Raw genomic sequence first — 25791 nt, 5'->3', positions numbered from 1 at the left:
AGGGGCGTTTTTTTTAATATTTAAACAAAACATATAACATGATCATTTCATCATTATTATTGTGTTGCATTTTATTCAAATTGAACATTTTTTATTTTAAATTGGAAATAAGAAAAAAAATTACAGTATAGCATAACATAATAATAATGAGAAAGTATTATTTTTTTAAAATTTTATTTTTATTATTATTCGCTTCCCAAGGCAGTCGATGCCATCAACCTGAGTGGCTCGGGATTTTTCCCGACAAAGGGATCTCATTTCAGTGTAACCCCATTTAATTTGTTGCGGCCCTTCCACAAATTGTCATTCTCCCAGCAGATCCTTGCAGTGGGACTGTTCCATATTCTCCTGCTTCGGGCAGGTATTGAACCCAATCCGGGGCCAGAACCTGATCCGTGTCTAGAGAAATGATTTTGCTATGTGTGCCGAAAACGATTTTTTTTGGGACGGTCACACTCTTGCCAGTTCTTCATGTGCAAAGGATGCTTTCACCGCAACATCTGACGACCTCCACGGTGATACCAGCTCACACGTCCGCTCCAACCCATAACTACAATCTCCATAGCATGGTAAGTCGCAATTCCGAACACCAGCCCTTCCCAAGGCAGTTGGTTCTATGTACCGGAGCGACTCGGGATTCTTCCCGACCAAGGACTGTCATTTCAGTGTGACCCCATTTAATTCGTTATTTCCTTCCCACAAATTGTCATCCCTCCAACAGCTCCTCGCAGCGGGACTGCTCCATACTCTCCTACTCCGGGCAGGTATCGAACCCAATCCGAGTCCGTCTCCTCACCCCGGAACTGAGAAACGATTTTGCTGCGTTTGCCGGAAAATCTTTTTACGATGGTCATACTCTTGTCAGTGTGTCTCGTGCAAGGGATGGTTGCATCGGACAGGCTGTTCAGGGCTAGACCCTAAAACCAGAGGTCCCCGTAATTTCCTCTTTTGTGGATCCCTGCTGTTCACGCCCAAGGGCGTCCCCCTGCTCAGCAAGCCACTACAAGTTCCCCCAGATGCTCACGCCCTATGGTGCCTCCAGCTCATACGGCCGCTCTCACTCACAACTACAATGTCCGTAGTAGAGTGGGCAGCGATGCCGTATATCAGCCCCCGCCCCCGTCTTATTCCCCATTCTTTTCCGGCAGCAATCGTGTAGGCCAGGGAAACAGACTCTTACCTCACTTGACAAGTTATTGGTGGTGTGGTGTGGTGGGGGGGGGGGGGGGGGGAGGTTAGAAATAATGTGTTTTCAATACTGCCCTATTTCTAAGACTTCACAAGAATTGTATGAAAGCAAAAAGGACATTTCAAAATTGATGAGTGACTTAGGGTTTTTTTCCCGACCAAGGGCTGTCATTTCAATGGAACGCCATTTAATTTGTTTCGCCTCCACCACAAGTTGTTATCCTCGGAGCAGCTGCACTGCTCCATACCCTCCTGCTGTCGAAAGGTATTGAACGTAACCACGGTCCCAGCCACAATACTCAAAACTAGCAGAGGAGGAACGCACTCCCTAGGGAAACGCGCGTCACTCTAGCTCAACTTCGATGTGGGTACTGTAACAGGTTAAACTCTTTTATCTAGGTCAAGGGACAATAGACGCACTCCTGATATTTGAACACTTTGCCACAACAGCTCTAGCTTCAAAAAACCATGTTTCCATCCTAAGCCTTGATTTTGAGAAGGCTTACGATAGAATCGGTGCTCATATCGTTCTTCGGCAACTAGCCGAATGGGAGATAGGAAATAAAATATATAACTACGTAAAAGATTTTCTATCCAATCGCTCTTTTAGTGTCAAAGCTATGTCCATCAATAAGTCTAAATTTTAATAATGTCGACTTTGTCAATAGCAGTAGTATTAAGTTTCTGGGTATTGTATTTGACAAAAAGCTTACATATACTTTGTCAATAGCAGTAGTATTAAGTTTCTGGGTATTGTATTTGACAAAAAGCTTACATATAAACTCCATGTCGAACATTTAAGAACAAGCTTAGATAAACGATTAAATGTAATAAAGTATTTATCATCGAAACATTGTCTGCTGCATCAAACAACTTTAATACGCATAACAAAAGCCTTGATTTTGTCAAAAATCGACTACGGCTTAACGATATACGGGCACTGTGCGCGCAGCATCATGAAACGCTTATCACTACCATACCACGCTGCAGCTAGAAGAAGCTTGCGAGCATTCCCGACGTCTCCAACACGGTGCATGCTGACAGAAGTAGGGCTTCCGACTGTGGAAGAAAGAACTAATCAAAAAGCTTGAAGTTGACCCATAAGCTCCTACACTGCAAAAACGCGATTCTATGTGAGGCAGTGAATTCAGTTACAAGAAATAGCAAAGTATTACGCCGTATTTCAGCCATTACAAGGTGCATCAACACAGCGAAGGAAGCAGGCATTCCTATTAAGCCAGTAAAAAAGAATTGTAACACTCCCCCACCCTGGACTAACATGCAATCGTTTGTTATAACCGATATGAGCAGAATCAACAAGAGTACCACACCGGCAACAGTTTATGGACAAATGTTTAAAGATATCGCAACAAAATTTGAACAGCAAGATTGGAAATTCGCATACACCGACGGTACAAAAATTCATTCCACAATAGCTTTCGCGGTGGTAGGTTCCAATCACAATACAATCACGGTCGGCCACCTACTACCATTCTGTTCTGTATACACTGCAGAAGCTAGCGCGGTACTACGCGCAACTCAATTTGCTCTCGGCACCAAAGAAAAATACATAGTATGTTCAGATAGCTTATCGACCATACAATCCATCACAAATATGTCCAATACAGATAGCCTGACAGTAGAAATACGCAAAACACTTTTACAAAGCAATAGTAGAATAAAAATCATGTGGGTCCCAAGTCATGTTTCAATAGCTGGAAATGAAGCTGCTGATGAAAGAGCTAAGTTAGCAGCCCAAAAACCACTTATAGTTCAAAACTTTATCTCTAACAAGGATATCTCCAAACTGGCTCAAATACACATACTTAAAGCAAAACTCGAAGACTGGAAGAATTATATCCACCACTACTCGAATATAAACACGAGCGGAAAGAGTCCTATATTCCCGATTAAAGTCACCTGCAACAATTTGAAAGCGTTTATCCGACTAATAATAGGACACACGATTATTACACACGAGGCGGTTCTTAAAGGATCGAGCGTGTCACAGTGCCCCTACTGTAATGCAGAAACCAACTCTGTGATTCATCTCCTCGACAGATGTCACAATTTCGCAATAACCAAAACAAGCCTATTTGGAAACATAAACCCTTCTAGTTTATTAAGAAATCATAACGCTGTATCTATAGACAAAATAAATGAATTCCTTAGGTTAACAGATCTTAAGAAATTAATCTAGAGTTAATTATCTATAAGCCTTTAGTTAATCTAAGCAAAAACTGTAACTTAAAAAAACAAGCGAGCCGAAGGTGTTCTTACTAGTGCTCCTTTTCCAGTAAAGAAGGCATATTGCGCTTCTTTTCTTCTAATAAATAAAATAAATAATACAATTAAAGAGATGGTTGATGTCATGTTGGGACACATTGCAAGCGGGGCATACATTTTGCATGTCGGGGTTGATTCTGGATATGTAAGAGTTTAATCTGTTACATTATCCAGAACGAAGTTGAGCCAGAGTGACTCGCGTTTCCCTGGGGAGTATGCGTTCCTCTTCCGCAAGTTTTGGATACTGTTCCCCGAGTACTCGATTCACCGGGCAATTCCCGGCATAAAGGTCAAACGCCTGTTTATGGAGTTCACCAAGGACCTGCTTGTGTTTTTTTGCTTAATACGGCTGGGTTCTCAGGTGCCGTATTTCCTCAAAATGCTTACGGAGATGACTCCTTAAGCCCCTAGGCGGTGCTGGTTCATCAATCAGATGTCTGTTGGGATGCTCCGGTTTCTGGGTATTCAACAGGAACTGTTTGGTCAGCATCTCATTTCTCTCCCTGATGGGGAGTATTCTCGCCTCATTATGCAGATGGTGTTCTGGGGACATAAGAAGACATCACGTTGCGATTCTGAGAGCAGTATTTTGGCAGGCCTGTAGCTTCTTCCAGTGGGTAACTTTTAGGCTTGGCGACCATATGGGTGACGCGTAGCACGTAATCGGCTGCCTAATTGCTTTGTATGTGGTCATGAGCGTTTCTTTATCTTTTCCCCAGGTACTGCCATCGAGGGATTTGAGGATTTTGTTACGGCTCTGAATTCTCGGAACAATTGCGGCTGCGTGCTCACCAAAATCTAGATCCTGATCAAACGTCACACCCAAGATTTTGGGGTGTAGGACAGTCGGTAGCGTAGTGCCATCGACGTGGATGTTGAAAATGGTCGACATTTGAGACGTCCAAGCTGTAAATAAGGTCGCGGAAGATTTAGTCGGTGATAATGCCAGGTTTCGCGAGGCGAAAAAACTGGAGAGATCAGGGAGGTAGCCGTTTATTTTATTGCATAGCTCATTGATCTTTGGCCTGGGCCTGTGGCCATTATTGTGCAGTCATCGGCGTAGGAAACGATTGTGACTCCTTCCGGTGGTGAAGGTAGCTTAGATATGTAGAAATTAATCAAAAGTGGGGATAGGACACCACCATGTGTCACCCTTTGTTTAATTCTCCTTGGTTTTGATGTTTCGTCTCTAAATTGCACCGATGCCTTCCGACCACCCAGATAATTTGCGGTCCACCTTTTAAGACATGGGGGAAGGGTAGACCCTTCCACGTCTCGCAGTAACGAGCCATGGTTGACCGTATGTAAAGCTTTTGATAGGTCTAGCGCTACGAGTACTGTTCTATGGTGGGGATATTGATTTAAACCGCAATTTATCTGGGTGCTAATGGCATTTAGCGCGGTGGTAGTGCTATGGAGTTTTCTGAAGCCATGCTGATGAGAGGCTAGCTGCAGTTTTGCTTGGAAATAAGGAAGCAAAATGGCTTCAAGCGTCTTTGCCACTGGCGATAGGAGAGATATCGGACGATATGACTCTCCTATGTTAGCTGGTTTCCCAAGCTTTAGTAGCGGGACCACCTTGGCCATTTTCCATTTCTCGGGTATGACAAAGGTGGAAAGAGACAGGTTGAAGACATGCGCTAAATATTTGAAACCCTCTTTCCCTAGGCTTTTAAGCATCGGCATGGCTATGCCGTCTGGGCCCACTGCTTTGGTTGGTTTAGCGCGACCAATGGCATCCTCAACCTCTTTAGCGGTGATGGTGATTGGTGACGCGCTGAATTTGTGTTTATGTGCGTGTCTATTGGCTCTCCGTCTATCTTTGTCAACCGTAGGATGCATTATATATTGTCGGCAGAAAGCGCTCGCGCATTTTTTCGCATCCGACAGCACTTTGTCGCCAAAGGCGATGAAAACTTTTTCTTTGTGCTTATTCGGATTCGATAGGGGCTTTACGGTGGACCAGAGTTTACCCACACCGGTAGAGAGGTTACAACCACTTAGGTGCTCCTCCCATTTCGCCGGCTTCTGTTCGTCCACAAGCAATCTGATGCGTTGGTTTATATCCCTTATTTGGGGGTCGCCTGGATCAAGCTGTCTTATAAGGTCACGTTCTCTCGCTAAGTTTGCGGCCTCCGCCGGGAAGTGGGGCCGGATTTCGGGAATTCTCCCGGCGGGAATGAAACGTGCCGAGGCGGATTCAATGACCTTACGGAAGACTCGGTGCCACTTTCCTAGATGTTCTGGTCTTCGCGAAGGAAACCCCACGACGGGCTTCATTGCGCCGTGTTGCCAGGCCGCAAACCCAAATACACTGGGCACCCCAATGCTTACCTAGGGACGACCAGTCCCAGGGCCACAACAGCAATTACGTCCTAGCCTCACAACCCAGGCGTAGTCACCCGTCACTTACTCCTAAAGTGACGACGTCTCCCCCGTTGCACTTCAGAATTCTGCAGTTAAACTCTAATGGATTAACTGGAAAGATCACGGAGATAGTCGGTTTCATGAAGCGGCACAACATCTGCATTGCTGCGATTCAAGAGACTAAACTCACAGCAAGATCTGCTCTGCAGACCTGTTCAGGGTACAATGTCCAAAGAAAAGATCGCGAAAGCGGGAATGGAGGCGGTCTCGCGTTTATCATACACCGCTCAGTGCAAGATCATATATTTGATCCCGACATCGGCCGCAGGGACAATGTCCTGGAACGTCATGGCTTATCTGTCCGGTCAGGCGATGTAAACCTAGAAATCATCAACATCTACATCCCTCCTGCCACCTGCTGCCCCAGTGGATACCGCCCTAATATAAGTGCGTTACTCACTGGCGACAATCGCATTATCTTGGGAGATTTCAATGCCCATCATGACCTATGACATTCAAATTTGCAGGCGGACAGCAGAGGCGAGATGTTGGCGGATCAAATAGAAGAACCAACGTTCTGCACAATAAATGGACACGCCCCCACTCGTATGGTAGGAAGCTGTCACATTTCGCCAGATATATCAATCGTGAGCGCAGGACTCGTCAACTGCGTCAACTGGCAGCCGATGGTAACATTGGCATCCGACCACCTGCCAATACTCATTTCGCTCGAGCGTACCGACGACTTTATAGTCTCTGAAAAATGCACTTTCATAAACTTTAAAAAAGGAAAGTGGGAAGAATATAAATCCTTTACAGACAGCCGCTTTGTTGCCCTCCCTATCCCGACTAATACTCGCCAAGGGGAGCGTGCTTTCCGCAAGGTCATTGAATCCGCGCTTCTCGCTTTATTCCCGCCGGAAGAATTCCCGAAATTCGGCCTCACTTTCCGGCGGAGGCCGCAAATTTAGCGATAGAACGTGACCTCATAATACAGATCGATCCCGGCGCCCCCAAATTAGGGACATGAACCAACACATCAGACTGATTGTGGATGAACACAAGCGGGCGAAATGGGAGGAGCATCTAAGAAGCTGTAACCTCTCTGCCGGTGTGGGTAAGCTTTGATCCACCGTAAAGTCCCTATCGAATCCGCCCAAGCACAACGACAAAATTTCCATCACCTTTGGCGTTAAAGTACTGTCGGATGCGCAAAAATGCGCGAGCGCCTTTTGACGACAATATATAATGCATTCTGCGGTTGTCAAAGCTAGACGGAGGGCAAACAGGCACGCGCGCAAACATAAATTCAGCGCGTCCCCAATTACCATCACCGCCAAAGAGGTTGGGGATGCCATCGGTCAGGCTAAACCATCTAAAGCGGTGGGTGCTGACGGCATAGCCATGTCGATGCTTAAAAGCCTAGGAAATGGCGGTTTTAAATATTTAGCACATGTCTTCAACCTGTCTCTTTCGACCTTTGTCATTCCCGAAAAATGGAAAATGGCCAAGGTGGTCCCGCTACTAAAGCCTGGGAAACCAGCCAACATAGGAGAGTTATATCGCCCGATATCTCTCCTATCGCAAGTAGCCAAGACGCTTGAAGCCATTTTACTGCCCCATTTCAAGGCAAATTTGCCACTAGACTCTCATCAGCATGGATTTAGAAAACTACACAGCACTACCACCGCGCTAAAGTACCAGATAAATTGCGGTTTAAATCAAAAACCCCCACCATAGAACAGTACTCGTTGCGATAGACCTATTAAAAGCTTTTGATATGGTCAACCATGGCACGTTACTGCAAGACCTGGAAGGGTCTACCCCAAGTCTTAAAAGGTGGACCGAAAATTATCTGCGTGGACGAAAGGCATCAGTGCAATTTCGAAACGAAACATCTAAACCGAGGACAGTTAAACAAGGGGTGCCACAGGGCGTGTCCTATCCCCAATTTTGTTTAACTTCTACACATCAAAGCTACCTTCGCCACCAGAAGGAGTTACTATCGTGTCCTCCCTCACTAGGTTACGCACCTTGTCGTTAGTGTGAGGGCTTACCCGAACTCCATAGCGCCCGACTATGAGGGGGAGCTGTTTAGGACTGACATCTACGCCGTTTCGCCTCCTAGGAGGGCGGCGGGATGTCGGTGACCAAGAACTGCCAACCCTCTAATCCAGGGTATTATGCGGACCGTGCCTATTGCACGATTTGCAGCCAGGGGATAAATTCGGCTGTATTCGAACGGAGCCTTCCCGATACCGGGCCACCTCGGGAAGTATTAATGGCCTTACCACAGTAAGGGGCGCTGCTGTGGCGGACGATTCTTTCCCTGTATATAATACAGGACCGCTGAGCCCGCCTTGTTGGGCAGGTGGTCGTACGACCAAGATGAACGACTCTTACCTGATTGTAATAAGGACGATGTAAAGAGGAGGACTGAGTCGCAATCCAAGGATAACAAATACAAATTAAGCGATGCGTCGGACTCGGGGAGCGAGAGTAGTGCTGATTCAAGGAACGCCGTGTTGGGGAAGCACACAAATGAAAACGGAGTAGAAGAGTTGAGAAGGGTACGGAGCAGAGGAAGCAAAAGAGCTCTCTCGCAGTACCGTGCAGCACTAAGAATTGTACAACGCTTGGGAGCAGTGGCCGACCCAACAGAAGTGGAGATCGAGCGCTTGGAATGGGCCCATGAAGTGGTAGAAGCAGGTCGAAGGCAGTTCAAAAGGTTTGCTGCGAGAAACCCTCGGTTCTGCAACCGGTATGAAGAGGAAGAAGCGTTGAATGGCAGAATGAAGAGGCAACGTTCGGCGGGAGGCGACAAGCCTGCTTTCAAGAGGCAGAAAGGACCCAGTCCTAGAGCCGCAAGGCAGGGCAGTCGCATAGACAAGACAAGTAGGCCCAAAGCTGTAAGACAGATGGGTTCCAATAGCGAGGTAGCAACTACCTCGAAAGCTGCGAGTCAGAGGGAAGTTGCAATTACGGAAGTAGGAGATAAGCCAAAGGGAGATAACGCTAAGACTCCGTCTTTCTCGGAAGCGCTAAAGGGAGTTAACGCTAAGACTCCGGCTTTCTCGGAGGTGCCAAAGGGAGATAATACTAAGACTCCTGCTTTTCCCGAGAAGATGAGTGATGTGGCAAAGCAGTCACTGACTGTGGCGCTGGTTGATCGTAGCAGTCCTTTCGGACAAAAGGGAGCTTATTAGCTTAAAGCTTAAGATGATCCGGGAACAACCAAGTAAGCACCTTCCAACCTTTGATTCGGGGGGATGGTATAATGGTGTGAAGATGATAGCGTGCGACAAAATCGCGAGCTTGCGGTGGCTGGAGGAAGTGGCTCCAAACCTTCAAAGGCAAGGCACGAACGCGCGGTTTGAGGTTGTGGATAAAGCGCAAATCCCCACGGATGGTGATGGTGGAGCAATGAGCTGAGTCTTCTAAGAAGACAGGTACATCCTGCCTTAATCAGATGGATCGGCTGCATGTTAAATTGCAGAAAGATTACATCACAATGGGGATTGTAAGAGGCCACAAAATCAGTGGACAGGGGCACGCCGCAAGGAGGGGTGCTATCAATGCCTTCGGGATATTTATACCTGGGCATCTAATGTCGGGTTGAAAGTCAATGCGGAGAAGACGGATATGGTCTTGTTTACAGAGGTCCAAATTGGACCAGGCCTAAGTTAGGAGGGGTGACCTTACAGGAGAAACCTTGCACAAAATATCTAGGAATCATCCTAGACAGTAAGCTGTCATGGAAGCTCAACGTGGAGGAGAGGGTCAAGAGGGCCTCAACGGCACTATGCATGTAAAAGAATGCTGGGGTGTACGTGGGGCCTATCGCTCTCTCTTTTTCATTGGGTTTTTACAGCGATTGTAAGCCCTATTCTATACTATGGAGTTCTTGTGTGGTGGAAAGTCACACAAAAAACAACATACCTCAAAAAATTAGAGGGGGTATGCAGACTATCGATGCTTAGCATTACGGGAGCCCTGAAAACAACCCCGACGGCTGCACTATATGCCATTCTGCACATCCCACCTGTAGACCTGGTAGCAAAGAACAAAGTGTTAACTACCGCAACCAGGTTCGGTGCTTCGGGGCAGCTTGAGCGCCGACCATATGGCCATAGTAGTATAGCGTCATCAATCACAAGACGAACAGACTACATGATTCCCTATCTGCGCTTCGAGGGAGATCTTAAGGCCACAATAGAGGTGGACGGTTGGCGCAAGGGTGCGCAAATGGCGGACGAGGGTTTACATTTGTACACCGATGGTTCCAAAGTAGTGGAAGAAGTAAGGTCTTCGGTATACTGCGCTGATCCGATAATAAGCAGATCCTACAGGCTGCCGGATTACTGTAGCGTTTTTCAATCGGTAATATTAGCCGTAACCAAAGCAGTAGAAACCCTGGAAGAGAATAGCTTAAGCTGCAACCGTGTTAACTTTTATATTGAGGTGGACGGTTGGCGCAAGGGTGCGCAAATGGCGGACGAGGGTTTACATTTGTACACCGATGGTTCCAAAGTAGTGGAAGGAGTAGGGTCTGCGGTATACTGCGCTGATCCGGAAATAAGCAGATCCTACAGGCTGCCGGATTACTGTAGCGTTTTCCAAGCGGAAATATTAGCCGTAACCAAAGCAGTAGAAACCCTGGAAGAGAATAGCTTAAGCTGCAACCGTGTTAACTTTTATATTGACAGTGAAGCAGCAATTAAGGCAATAATTTCGCATAGCACAGCATCTAAATGCGTGTTAGAGTGTAAGCAGTCTCTGGAGAGAATCGGGACAGGGAGAAGCATACATCTATATTGGGTCCCAAGGCATATGGGAATAGATGGAAATGAAAAAGCGGACGAACTAGCTAAAAAGGGCGCATCCTTTGAAGCTTGCTCCGTACATGTCCCAATTAGATTGGGCGAGATTAAGCGAATGCGAGAGGTGCACATGATCGACCAAGCGGGAAAGGCGTGGGTTCAAGCGCGGGGCTGTAAAGTGTCGAAGATTATGTGTAGGTCTTACAACCTTAGACTAACACAGTTGCTTCTATCATTAAAAAGAGAGGACTGTAGACTCATGACGGGTATTCTGACTGGACACTGCCTTCTGCCGTCACATGCCTTTAAATTAGGCTTGGTCAGTGATAGCAGATATAGGAAGTGCGGGTTGGAGGGGAAACGATCGAGCACGTTCTGTGATCGTGCCCTGCACTTGCCAGGCTAAGACTCCAGCTATTAGGAGTGATACAGCTGTCAGATCTAGAAGCAGCAAGTGGCTTAAGTCCTAGGAAGCTTCTAGTATTTGCCAAGAGGACGGAGTTATTTTATAACTTAAATAAAAAAATAATGTAAGGCGCGATAACCTCCGAAGAGATCTAAGGCCGTGCTCCTCTTGATTTTCCCTACAAATTGGCCGGACGGGACCTAAATGTGTTATGCCGACTCCGAACGGCATCTGCAAGGCAGATGAGTTTTCACTGAAAGCTTTTCATGGCAGAAATACACCCGGAGCGCTTGCCAAACACTGCCGAGGGGCGACCCCGCTTAGAAAAATTTTCTTCTAATTTAAAAACCTTATTTCTAAAATTTTGATGTTGCTTTGCCCGGGGTGCGAACCCAGGGCATACGGTGTGGTAGGCGGGGCACGCTATCATCACACCACGGTCCTGGTTTTTGATAGGGGTTTTCAGTTTGGTCGTTAAAACAAACTTCTGGTAACACTACGGAATCAATCAGTCTATGTGAGGTCCTCATGGACCGGCCAGTTCAACCTACCTACCTACTATCGTTTCCTACGTCGACGACTGCACAATAATGGCCACAGGCCTCGGCCCACATATCGATGAGCTATGCACCAAAATAAACGGCTACCTCCCTGATCTCTCCAGTTTCTTCACCTCGCGAAACCTGACATTATCACCGACTAAATCATCGGCGACCTTATTTACAACATGGACGTCCCAAATGTCGACCATTTTAAACGTCCACGTCAATGGCACTAGGCTACCGACTGTCTTAGACCCCAAAATCTTTGGTGTGACCTTCGATCAGGATCCACATTTTGGTGAGCATTCAGCCGCAATTGTACCGAAAATCAGAGCCGTAATAAAATGCTCAAATCTCTTGCTGGAAGTACTTGGGGAAAAGATAAAGAAACGCTCATTACCACTTAGAAAGCAATTGGCCAGCCGATTGCATGCTACGCGTCCCCGATATGGTCGCCAAGCCTAAAGATGACCCACTGAAAGAAGCTACAGGCCTGCCAAAATACTGTCCTCAGAACCGCCACGGTTTGTCTCCTTATGTCGCCAGAACACCATTTACATAACGAGGCGAGAATACTCCCAATAAGGCAGAGAAATGAAATGCTAACCAAACAGTATCTGTTGAATACCCAGAAACCTGGGCATCCCAACAGACATCTGATTGATGAGCCAACACCGCCCAGGGGTTTAAGGAGTCACCTCCGTAAGCACTATGGGGAAATACGGCACCTGAGAACACAGCCGTATGAAGCCAAAAAACATAAGCAGGTCCGTTGTGAACTCCATAAACAGGCGTCGGACCTCTATGTCAGGAATTGCCCGGTGAATCCAGTACTCAAAGAGCAATACCCTAAACTTTGCGGAAGAGCAACGCACACTCGCTGGGAAACGCGAGTCACTAGCCCAACATCGATCTGGATACTGTAACAGGTTAAACTCTTACCTATCCAGAATCAACCCCGACATACAAAATGTATGCCCTGCTTGTAATGTGTCCCCAAATGACACCAACCATCTCTTCAATTGTAATGTGGAATCAACGCCTCTAACACCTCTCTCATTATGGCCCACCCCTGTTGAAACAGCTAGTTTCCTCGGACTCCCTTTAGAGGACATTGATGACAATTTGTGATTGGTCAGACCTGTAGTAACTCTTTACTAAAAGAAAGTATTGTTTACACGCTGATGGTTAGCGTTAAAAAGCAATTGTTCTTTATTTGAAAATTGTCTTCCCTTTTATACAAATTTATCTAGTCTACACATACATATTTACACTAACACTAATAAATGGTATTCTCAACATTTACATACTGAGTCAGCATATTAGTTCGATCTATTTTTACAAATTGTAACTGTGAATATTTTGGCAGGCGTATTGACGAGTTGTCATTGACACTTGGTCACGCTATTAGCGGGCTCGTCAGTACGCCAGTGTATTGTAACTAGATAGGGGTCTTGCCGTCGGCAATAATGAGTGATGTTGAACTCCCGCTGTGTCGGGGTAAACGAAATGTATTTAGGTCAACATTGTAATGTGCATACAATATGGGTGGTCTGCATAGACAGTACTTTGGCATATTAGGGTATTAGATTATGATGAATAGTACTGTAGACATATTGACATAAGTAGGTATCATGCATAATACCACACCATCCACCTTAAGAAGAAAAAGGAGTATACGACTTTTTCAGAGTCTAATGACCCACTTGAGTTTTGCTTGAATTAGAAAAGGTTATAATTGTTTTTGGGTTATAATATAATTTATTGCATAGCAGTTACTTGATATGGGAAACAAAGAGTCTACATTATTCTCTGTTTGCATTTGTTTATAATATGCTGACTTGTTATATACATTTTTTTTGTATGTTTGTATGTTTATAATTATGAGTATTGTTTTGCGTCAAATGTTACCGCAGCTGACCCTTACGTGTGTCAACTCACTTAAAAGTCCGCTGGTGCTTACAAATTTATTACTTAATATTTATGAAGTAACTTGATGCCGAAATGAATTTGTATGTTGATGTGTTTTTTTGTGTATTTTTTTTTTTTGCTTACATTTTTTTTTATGTTTTTATTGTACTGATTTTTGTTTGATGAGTAAAGTGGAATGCTTTTTGTAGAAAAACAAATTTTGAATTATGTGACTTGCTAGCTGATTGGTTTAAGTCTATTTTTATGGACTATTATTTCCTTATTTTGTAGGTAGGTTAAAGTGAAAATATTTCCTATTACTATTTTCTATTCTATTTTGGCTTTAGAATAAAATATATTTCCCTATTAGTATTTTCTATTCTACCAGTGGCTAAAGTAAAAGATTTTCTCTTAAAATTATGGTATCTCTAAAAAAATAGGTTTTCCTAACTGAAACAGGTCATACTTATATCTATCTCTCCATTATGATATTTCTAACCTTAATTATTTCTACTAACTAAAGATGAATGATTTTTGTATTAACCATATTTATTAAACAACGATTTTCATTTATGTATGTTTGTTTAATGGTGTGTTCAGTTTATACTTATATTTAAGAATTCATGAGCTTAACACCGGCTTATAATAATTGAATTTCAATTATTATGTTTTCTAAGAGAAACTGAAAAGAAAGAAACATTTACTGGCATATTGCGATGGACCCATTTCGAAAACCGCCAACTTAATTATCATCAGGCAATTTTGTAATGTTATCAAAGGTTTCACCGGGATTCGAACCGTGAATCACATGGTGAAACTGCAGTAGCCTTTTACCACTAGGCCATCCTGTTGGTATTTGTTTTCATGCTTAATTCAGTTTTTGTAAAGTTCTTCTTTCTTTTGCCTATTTTTCTTTTGGGTGATATCTGAATCCCCAAAACGAAAGAAATGTATGCCCAACAATGACTCCAACTTGTCTTCGAGTCAGGGGCAAAGATGTCCTCCTACGAATGTCCCTTCAACCGCGTTGACTAATACGAACAGGCTAATCAAAGACGTTATGAACAATGCAGCTCAGGAATCTCCACAAGAATCTCCACAAGGTTGTGTCGAGACTTCCAGTCAGACGATCTCTGGCAAATTAAACGATGCACGAACTAATAGTGGTACCTTTGCGGCTGTTTGTTCTACGTCACCAATGTTGATTTCGCTGGACTCCCCAATTCATCCTACACCTCCACCGGTATCTTTAGCTCCAATAATAACAGTTACCGATACTGGGGTTGTTGCTAGCGATACAAGTGTACCAGAAAAAAATAGTACGGGCTCGATAACCAACGCTATAACGGCCGCACCTTCCCAGCTCTCTGGTGCGCTATCCGCTACTCCTTTGCAGGTGACTGCCGTGCCACCTCGTAGGGCTGTATTTGTGTCCCGATTACACGCCTCGCTTACCGAAAATGACATTGCTCATTACGTTTGCTCTAAACTTGGTGTTGCACCCACTAGTAACATCAATGTGTATAAATTTAACTTTAACTATGAGAGAGACACCTCCTCATTTAAAATATCCCTTTCAGATGAATATTTCGATAAGGTACTTGATTCCTCTTTTTGGCCCAAGCATACTGTGGTTCACTTGTTCACGAGAAAGGCGAGGGCCGAACCTGCTTTATTACAGCCAAAAAACGGTATGACGAACACAATAATAACAACACAAAGGTAATTGCTGATCTGTCCCGTCTTCTCATTAATTATCAAAATGTTCGTGGTTTACTATCAAAACTTGTTCCATTCTTCCTTAATTCTTTCAACTTTTCTGCACAAGTTGTAGCTTTTACGGAGACCTGGCTAAAGCCTGATAATTACAATTCTGAGGTTTTTTCAAATAAATATGCTGTTTATCGGCGTGATCGCATCTCTAGAGCGGGAGGTGTCCTTATTGCTGTTGAATCTAACCTATCGTCTGAGTTGATTTCGCTGGACAATATCTCTCATATCGAATTCATAGCAGTTAGGCTTTCATTCGGTAGCTATAGCGTAATTGTTTGCTGTTCGTATATACCACCTAGTCATAGCTCGGCCATCTGTGATTTGCATTCGCAGTTGGGAGATAACGATCGACTTGTTGTTGTTGGTGACTTTAACTTGCATAAGCATATGACATTTCACCAAGTGAAGCCAGCATTGAAATCTTATGTAATAGATGGTACGCCTTTGGAGCGTATATCTATTGCAAATGATCTAGGTGTCCTTTTTGATCCGAAATTGAATTTTAACATGCATATTTCATCTATAGCCAACAAAGCGTTGGGTTTACTTGGATTTGTTAAAAGATGGGCTAAAGAGTTCGATGATCCGTACCTCACTAAGGTTCTTTACACATCGCTGGTTCGTCCAATACTCGAGTATTGCTCATGCGCTTGGTCCCCTGTTTCTCAAAAGCATATAAAGCGTCTTGAGTCAGTTGAAAAGCAATTTTTGATATTTGCATTGCGCGACCTTAATTGGGACTCAAGTCTCCACCTTCCTCCATACAGAAGTAGACTTCTTCTTATTAACTTACCCACTCTGGAAAATCGGAGAATATTACTGGGGTTGTTGTTCATCCATAAGCTCATTATTGGAGAAATTGATTCCGCGGACCTCCTCAGCCGCTTGTTTTTTGCGGTTCCCCCTAGAGTATCCAGACACTACGTTCCTTTCTATTTACCCCTTTGTCGACGAAACTTTGCTAAAAATAATCCTCTTCTTATCTGGTGCGCGCACTACAATGACTTGTATAGCTGCATCAGTCTTGAATGTACTTTTGCCACTATACGTAATGCAATACTTGCCTATCTAATTTAAGAGATACAAGCTAATTTAATTTGCCGGCATTTTATTCCTTCGATAAAAAACAGGAACTATCTCGCTTAAGGATGGAGGAACATTTATCAACATGTATCATTAAGAAGGAACAAGAATCTGGTGCATTCCAACAACGTAAAAAAAATGCTTTTTCATGAGTCAATGACCGCAATCGTATGCATTCCGGCAGTATAATCTTATGGGTCAGGCATCGAGCTGATTGGAATCCGGTGCATTCCAACAACACAGGTCATGTTACTTTTTTATGCCTTGTGATGGCGTATCCTCATTACACTACTCTTAGCACTGCCGGATTCCCATGACATGCTGATTGGAATCTTGTTGCATTCCAACAGGGAGATTGGAATCCACTGCATTCCGAAATCATGCTGAGCGGAATCTGATGCATTCCGCCAGTATAAGATTTCGGCATAAGATCTTATTTCTGCTCATATTTCTTATTATTATTATATTCTGAAATTAAATAGTAATGTTCATTAATATTTCTTTGTTTGTAATATAACATTGTTGAAAGCTCGATATATCTTAAATTTTATCTTTTGAGTTGTATATTTATATATCTTTTATATTATGCAGTCGACCATAGTTTGTCGTCGACTTTAAATAATAAATAAATAAATAAAATAAATAATATTGCGATGGACCCATTTCGAAAATCGCCAACTCGGTTCATCATCCAGCAACTTTGTAATGTTATCAAAGATTTCACCGGGATTCATTGTTTAAAATTGAGGTGTTGTGATTGATGCAAGGTCAAAGTAATTTTAATTAATGGGTAAACGGTAGGTACAGTGGATGGAAAAATTTTCATATCTTTTACTTTTTGTTTTTTCATATTTTCCAGTAATATATTGTGATCTTATGTGTGTCATGCGATTTCTGCGGCGGCCACCAAGACAGAATTTTTATTTTTACCGGGAATGTCACATGTGTAACCTCATGGGTTTGTACATTTATTATATCTTAGAGAACGTGGGTACCATTTTATTACATTTAAATTTGCCTACTCGAGTAAAATTTCTATAATATTCACTTTTCCTTATAAATTTCAAGTCCTGGACTGCCGGCATTTCTCGAATGCCTGGTCGAATATTGTCCTAAGTCAATAACTTCCTCAACCATCTGGTTAATTGAAATCCCTCTACGCTAACATTTCTCTATCCTAAGATGAAAACGAGCGCGACATGTCTACTTGTTACAAATTTATATAGCGCTTCACATATATTTTTATAAGTTCTCTTTGTGACTTTTTCTTCATTTTTGTTTTTCTTATTGGCTGGGTTTTTAGTATATTTTTGTTTTTTTGTTTTTGCATATTTCCACTATCCTAGAATTTTCTACTGCTTCATGACCATCTTTGTCAGGAGCATTCAAAAAGGAGTTATGAAGATTTAAACTTTGGCAGGGTTTATGAGTCTGCCTTTTCTGTTGATTGGGAAATTTTGAGAGTTATTATTCTAATTATTTGTTGCTCTTCCTCAAAATCAAATTGAGTTTTGAATTAAAATAAAAATCTTTAAATAACAGAATGCTAAAAATATAATTTCCTAGATACGAGCTTGAACAGGTTTTAATTGCCTATATTTCATTTTCATATAATTTTTGAGTATCTTGGCTATTGCAATGGTTAATAACACGATAACGCAGATTAACACTGCTATCCAAAGATCAGGAATGTTTGGGTTCTTTTTTGTCTCTACCTCGGCTGGTGGTTCATATTTTACTGTTCTATTTTCTGATGCTTCAGAATTGTCTTTCCCTGCTTCGAAGCCAGCTATGGCTATCATAATGCCTTGGGCTATTTTTGCCCACCAAGACATTTTGAAACTTCTCTAATTTTAATAAAATACTTTATTTTATTTATTACTTTTTATTGTAAAAATTGTAAATCTAAAAAAAAATTTTGATTTCTTAAAAGTATTTTTTTTGTAAAAGAAAATGTTTGCATTTCCAAAATTTTATAATTAGCTTAGTATAAAATATTTAAAAATGTTTTTATTTATTCATAGCAAGAGTTGTAAGCGCTATTATAATTTAATTTTTGGCGTTTTCGGGGAACACACTTCTAATCATTCGCATGGTTTCTTCTACCCTGGTTGTGGGATTTATTATATCTTCTAGGGTTGGTTCCCTAGTCATTCCTATAATTTTTCAAAGCTTCTTTAATCCCTCTAGTTCTTTTTTAGGTCTCTCGTGTGTAAATTCTCGTCCCACCATTGGAGGGGAAGCCTGAGGAGTCCTTTTGCATTTTAATTTATTACTTAAATGATTGCAGATTTTAAAAGGTTTCGAAATTAGGAATTTTTAATTGGATCTTTTATAATATATCCTCGCAATTTTTGGAGTTGTATGAAGTCTGAGTACTCCGAAAAAATTTTTTATATATTTTTGAAATTTATAAAGCATTCCAATTTACTGAAATTTTTTTTAACTTATTTGAGAATTTTTATTTATATATTTTTCAAGGTTTTTCTATCAAGCTAACCCTACTGTGAAGAAAGAGAAGAAGAGAAAAAAAATGCCCTGAGGCCGCTCAAAAAAATTTTTATGCATTTTTGAAATTTATAAAGCATTCCAATTTACTGAAATTTTTTTTAACTTATTTGAGAATTTTTATTTATATATTTTTCAAGGTTTTTCTATCAAGCTAACCCTACTGTGAAGAAAGAGAAGAAGAGAAAAAAAATGCCCTGAGGCCGCTCAATTGATTCTAAAAAATTTTAATTATACTTAAGCGTTTATAACTCCTTGCTGCCAGGCTGGATGTTGTTTGCTTCTGATTTTTGCTGGTGATGAAGATTTCTTTATTCCACCTCGCTTGCTTTTATTTGATCAGTCATTCTTATTCCACCTCGCTTTATGCTTTCATCCTTATTGCCGATCAGAATGTTATTTTTTCTATCTCGCTTATGCGTTTATTTGGACAGTCATGCTGACTGCCGATCAGAATGTTGCTTAACTTTATTTGCCGTTAACTTCGATTTTAATTTGCTCAAATCCTCATAATTGATGATATAATATTTTCGATTTTAATTTGCTCAAATCCTCATAACTGATGTTGAATATTTTCGATTTTAATTTGCTGATGATGGTAGCAATTTTCTGGAAATCCTCTTTGTAGCGCAAACTGTCGCCTTCCTCTCTATCCTGTTCGGATCAGGACTACTTAGTTTTTGCTTTTAGTTTGGCAGGACCTTTAGTGCTGTATTTTAAAGTTCTTGGCAGTAGCGAACTGTTTGTTGAGATGGCAGGATCTCTGTTCAGCGAATTTTGCTTATGAGCAAACTTTCAGCTAATTGAAGATCAGGCTGGCAGGATCTTTCTCCAACTAGATTTTTTAGCAGTTGTGCCAATTTTAATCTAGTTTGGCAGGATCACCATGTAATAACTGTTTACCAAAAGAAAGTATTGTTTACACGCTGATGGTTAGCGTTAAAAAGCAAGTGTTCTTTATTTGAAAATTGTCTTCCCTTGTATACCAATTTATCTAGTCTACATATACATATTTACACTAACACTAATAAATGGTATTCTTAACATTTACATACTGAGTCAGCATATTAGTTCGATCTATTTTTACAAATTGTAACTGTGAATATTTTGGCAGGCGTATTGACGAGTTGTCATTGACACTTGGTCACGCTATTAGCGGGCTCGTCAATACGTCAGTGTATTGTAACTAGATACGGGTCTTGCAGTCGGCAATAATGAGTGATGTTGAACTATCGCTGTGTCGGGTTAAACGAAATGTATTTAGGTCAACATTGTAATGTGCATACAATATGGGTGGTCTGCATAAACAGTACTTTGGCATATTAGGGTATTAGATTATGATGAACAGTACTTCAAACATATTGACATAAGTAGGTATCATGCATAATACCACAGACCTATTGAATGGGGCGAAGCACTGCTACAACAACAACAACAACAACAACCAGCCCTTGGCCCCGTCTCCCCCTCTTTCCAGCACTAGCACACGAGTAGGCCAGAGAAACAGACTCTTAGTCCCTATAACCTTGGGCACCGTTTGCCAGCATAGAATATATATGCTTGCGACATCTGCCCAATGCAGTTCCTGCCTTGGACGGTGCCAGTTTCCTAGATGTTCTGGTCTCAGCGACGGCAACCTCCGACGGGCCCCTATAGGACTTACGAGTCAGCTTTCCTCAACCCACGCGTCACTTACTCCCAAAGCGAAGACGTCTTCCCCGTTGCACTTCAGAATACTGCAGTTAAACTGCAATGGGTTAACTGGGAAGATCGCGGAGATAAATAAAAAATAAATAAATGTAAGGCGCGATAACCTCCGAAGAGATCTAAGGCCGAGCTTCTCTTCCAATTTGCGTCGTGCTCCTCTTGATTTTCCCTACAAATTGGCCGGACCGGACCTACATGTTTTATGCCGACTCCGAACGGCATCTGCAAAGCAGATGAGTTTTCACTGAGAGCTTTTCATGGCAGAAATACACCCGGAGTGCTTGCCAAACACTGCCGAGGGGCGACCCCGCTTAGAAAAATTTTCTTCTAATTGAAAAATTTTATTTCTAAAATTTTGATGTTTCTCTGCCCGGGAGTTGAACCCAGGGCATACGGTGTGATAGGCGGAACACGCTACCATCACACCACGGAGATCGTGGATTTTATACTTTATTGGACGAGTATTAGACACGAGCGATGTGGCGTTTCACCCAGACAATAGAAAAGTTATAGAACAGATACTAAAAATGAATGACTTCCCTCCCGCTCTAATACAAAAATTGATTAAAGAACACCCAAAAGTGAAATACCAAAGCTGAGAAAAATCTACAACAAAATATAAATCCGTGGAATACATACACGGTTTTTCTGAACGACTACAAGCTTCAAATATTTATAACAAGGAGAATACCAGAATTGCACACAAACCACCTTATACTAATAATATATTTTTCAGCAACATGAAAAGCAAGGTAGACACGATGCACAAAAATAACACAATATACAAAATTACATGTGCGGGAGACGAAAAAGGTAATTGTGCGAAAGAAACAATTAAAAGACCAGAATAGCTGGGCACCGATCTGACTTAAAATGCAGATCATCTGGCAGCACACAAAAAACAGCACTTGCGGCCCACTGTGCAGAGAGCGGCCACCAACCTAACTTTGAATTGGTGAGCATACTGGTGAGGGAGAACAATTACTCCAAAAGATTTACTTTGGAAATTCTTCACATAGCAAACACACCGACAAACAAGAGACAAAACTACAAAACAGACACAGAAAACTGTTCACATATTTACAGACATTTACTTGACACACGTAAAATTAGTCCTAAGCTGCACGGTGAACTAAACGGAGGCTGTGTATCGGATAAAAATAATTAATGTATGTATGCAAAAATGTTTTTAAACGTTTTTAATTGTTTAGGTTCTGTCTTATATAATAGAAAACTTTTGTAATTATTGTTGTAGCCCCTGAAGACGATCTCCGACGGAGATTGAAATATATTGGGAATAAGATAAAAAACAGAATTTGTTTTATTGACCTTGAGCCGGCAAAAAGGAAATTGTAGATTAATTTATTAAATATTTAAGATACATTAGCGCATTAAGACTTAGTCTTTTATCGCACTGTACAAGCAGCATACATATATATATAATATATATAGTATGATAGTTTAGTGTATCAGGTTTTAAAATAAGGTAAAAAACAATATTTGAAAGCTTTCACAATTCAAATAAACAAAAAAATTACAAATATGTATTTAAAAAGTACTTAAAACGTAGAACTTAGAAAACCTCTGAAGAAAATTTATAATATGCTGTTTTTAGATATTCGGGTTTTTTGTTGTATTCGAATAGTAAAATGAAAAAATCCTGTTTATCTTACGCTCATCGCTTGAACATTTGAGCATGCACATATCGGTACACGTACGTATATTTATGTGTGTATAGATGTTTTGACAATTGCAGCCATTTTCCTCCCAAATCGATTTGACATCCGTAAACTGTGTAGTTTCTTTGCGATTTTTCAAAAAATATTAGTAGTAGAAATAGGACTCAATCAGTTTACAAATACCTGTTAAGTACTGAACTGAATAGTTCCTTAGAACAATTTTTTTTAGTTTTATAATGAATTTATTAACTATGCCATGCTCTATTAATGTGGCTGAAAATAGATAATTTTATGAAAAGTACGGATACCAAGGATTCGTGAACTATCGTAAATCTATGAATATGCGAAGCCTAAACCAATTTAAAATTCATCGTTCAACGTCAAAAACGCGACTAGTAAATCTATTCACGTAAAAATGTCATAAGTAAATAATGAAAATGCCGTAACGAAATGCACTCGTTGAGCATGTTGGGAACATTCGTCTCCATTTAAGAATTTGTGGAATCGTTTTTTGGGATAGTCTGACCTCTTGAGGTAGTATCAAACGAGCATGTTCGGAATATTCTAAATTAACGGTTTATTCGGAACACTTCCATAAATACCTAAACAGAAAAGAGAAAACGGTAAATACTTCCTGTGTAGCGGACAGCACAAAAGCTTAACTCTTCTGTCAAAGTCGAGTACCGGAATATAAAGTTCTAAGACAATAAGCCGTTTTCTTTTATTTAGTTTTGTCAGTTCATTGCGGCTGCTGAGTAGAGTATCACCCCATGTCGGGTGCCATTTCGAAATCGTCCTATCTCAAAATATTTTTCAAAAATTTCCCATTTCAGCATTTGTCACAAGAACGCCCTTAATTATAATTATTTAATTATCATTAATTTGTTTCCAAAGTCTTCAATTAAGTTAATATTGGCTTTATATAACTTTTGAATCATAAGACTTTGCAAAATATGTTGGCAATGACATGTAAAAATATTTTTTTTATGATGACCAATTAGATGTATATACAAACCTAATGATATCAAATCAAAATTTTCCATGCAACTTACAAACATATGTATGTATGTATTGGGAAACAAAACTCCCTACCATATTAATCTTACTAGCCTTTACCCGCGGCCCCGTCCGCAAGGAGAAATTTAAATATATGGGCTATTCGCGTTAGCCTGCTTATTATCTGTTTAAAATTTTGTTTTCTGTCTAATGCATTTTATTTTTGTAATTGAGTAAAAAAAAAGAACTGAATGAGCTGATAACCTGATAGGATCCCAAATGATCCCGAAATTATACAGAAAAAGCAACGAAATGACCCCCAGCGACACGATTCTAGACGTATACAGAGAACCACACAGAAATGATCCCTGAAGGTGTTCCAAAATGATCCCGAAAAGGTTCCGAAATGACCCTGACGGGCTCACGGGCGGATCTCAAAAACCATCCAGAAAATATCCAGGAAGGGTCCCTAAATTATCCCGACATACTCCAGAAAAAGTTCCGAAATGGCTCCGAGGGGATCCACGACGGATCGCGAAAACCATACAGAAATGATTCCGGAAGGATCCCCAAATGATCCCGTATTAGCCCCGAAAAGCTCCCGAAATAACCCCGACGGGATCCCGGACAAATCCCGAAATCCATCCAGAAATGATCTTGGGAAGGTCCCAAAATTATCCCGAAATAGTCTCGGAAAAGTTCAGAAATTACCCTGACGGGTTCCCGGACGAATCCTGAAAGCCATCTCTAAATGATCCCGAAAAAGTCCCGAAATGACCCTGACTGGACCCCGAAAAGATCCCGAAAACTATCCAGAAATGATGCCGGAAAGGTCCTCAAATGATCTTCTAATAGTTCCGAAAAGACCCTGATGGGATCCAGAACGGATCCCGACAACTATCTAGAAATGATGCCGAAAGAGCCCGCAAATGATCCCGTATTAGTCGAGAAAAAGTCCCGAAATGACCCCGACGGGATGCCGGACGAATCCCAAAAACCATCCAGAAATGATACCGAAAACCATCCAGAAGTGATGCCGGAAAGGTCCTCAAATGATCACCTAATAGTCCCAAAATTACCCTGACGGCATCCCGGACAGATCCCGAAATCCATCTAGAAATGATCTTGGCAGGGTCCCAAAATTATCCCGAAATAGTCTCGGAAAAGTCCAGAAATTACCCTGACGGGATCCCAGACGAATCCTGAAAACCAGTCTTAAATGATGCCGAAAAAGTCCCGAAATGACCCTGATGGGACCCGGAAAGGATCCCGAAAACTAACCAGAAATGATGACGGAAAGGTCCTCAAATGATCCCGTATTAGTTGAGAAAAAGTCCCGAAATGACCCCGACGGGATGCCGGACGAATCCCAAAAACCATCCAGAAATGATGTCGGAAGGGACCACAATGATCCCGAAAAAGTCCCGCAGTTATTCCGACGGGATCCTGAACGGATACCGAAAACCATTAGGAATTGATGCCGGAAAGGTCTTCAAATGCTCACCTAATAGTCCCAAAATGACCCTGACGGCATCCCGGACAAATCCCGAAATCCATCCTTAAATGATCCCAAAAAAGCCCCGAAATGACCCTGACGGAATCCCGAAAGGATTCCGAAAACTATCCAGAAATGATGCCGGAAAGGTCCTCAAACGATCCGCTAATAGTCCCGAAATGACAGTGACGGGATCCCGACAACTATCCAGAAATTACCTCGGCGTAATCCCGGACCGATCCCGAAAACCATACAGAAATCATCCCGGAAGGGTCTCGATATGACCCTTACGGGATTACAAATAAGGTGAAGCTAATTATAAAACCATGTTAATAAGGCAGCAGGCGCATTGGAGCGAATAAAAAGTTACATAGAAACATACAGGTAAAGCTAATAAAAGCGTGCTAATAAAAACAATTGAAGGAGGGCGGATGGCGAGAGTAGAGGAGAGGATCACTGATCGTTCCTCCAAAATTGTCTAGATCTCGTTCTGTATGTACCAGATATCAAAAACTATTGATTTAGGAGAAAATTTATATTGAGTTATAACAATTTATAGATTTTACACCAGAGGGGGAGATAAAGGGGGCGGGCGGAGGGTGTCACTGCTTACTTTGTAAGCCCTCGACTTATTTGACCCCTTGAGTCTGTGATATTGGTGAAGGCCAGTATACGTAAAGTTATAATGTGTAAAAATTTTTGAAAAATAATTTCTCGAAGGGGTCGTGGGACCCCACCCCTCTTTCCATGTTCGAACAAAATTTCGCTAGTAGACTACTGTCTGTGTCCCAAATTTCATCAAAATCCGTGTAGCCATTCTGGCGTGATTTAGTTGCAAATACGAAAAAATATAATAATTAAATTATAACTGTTCCTAGGGGGTGGAGGCCACGCCCCTTTTGAAAAATATATAGCTAGTAGATCCTTCTAGACTATTGGCTATATGTGTGCAAAATTTCATTCAAATCGGTCCAGCCGTTCTTGCGTGATTGAGTCACAAAGATCCAAACATCCAAACATCCAAACATCT

At 41.7% G+C, this 25791-nt stretch overlaps 1 protein-coding gene across 1 annotated transcript in view; it reads left to right on the top strand.

The window, feature by feature from the left end:
- Ssadh (succinic semialdehyde dehydrogenase) overlaps positions 1–25791 on the top strand; it is a 543275-nt gene that overhangs the window by 205011 nt on the left and 312473 nt on the right. The gene's annotated exons all lie outside the window — the stretch shown is intronic.

Source organism: Eurosta solidaginis, chromosome 5 (assembly GCF_040869045.1).
Source record: "Eurosta solidaginis isolate ZX-2024a chromosome 5, ASM4086904v1, whole genome shotgun sequence".
NCBI classification, from domain to species: Eukaryota; Metazoa; Arthropoda; class Insecta; order Diptera; family Tephritidae; genus Eurosta; species Eurosta solidaginis.
Note: the sequence above shows the minus strand (reverse complement) of the source record. Positions and strands in the feature narration are given on the sequence as shown.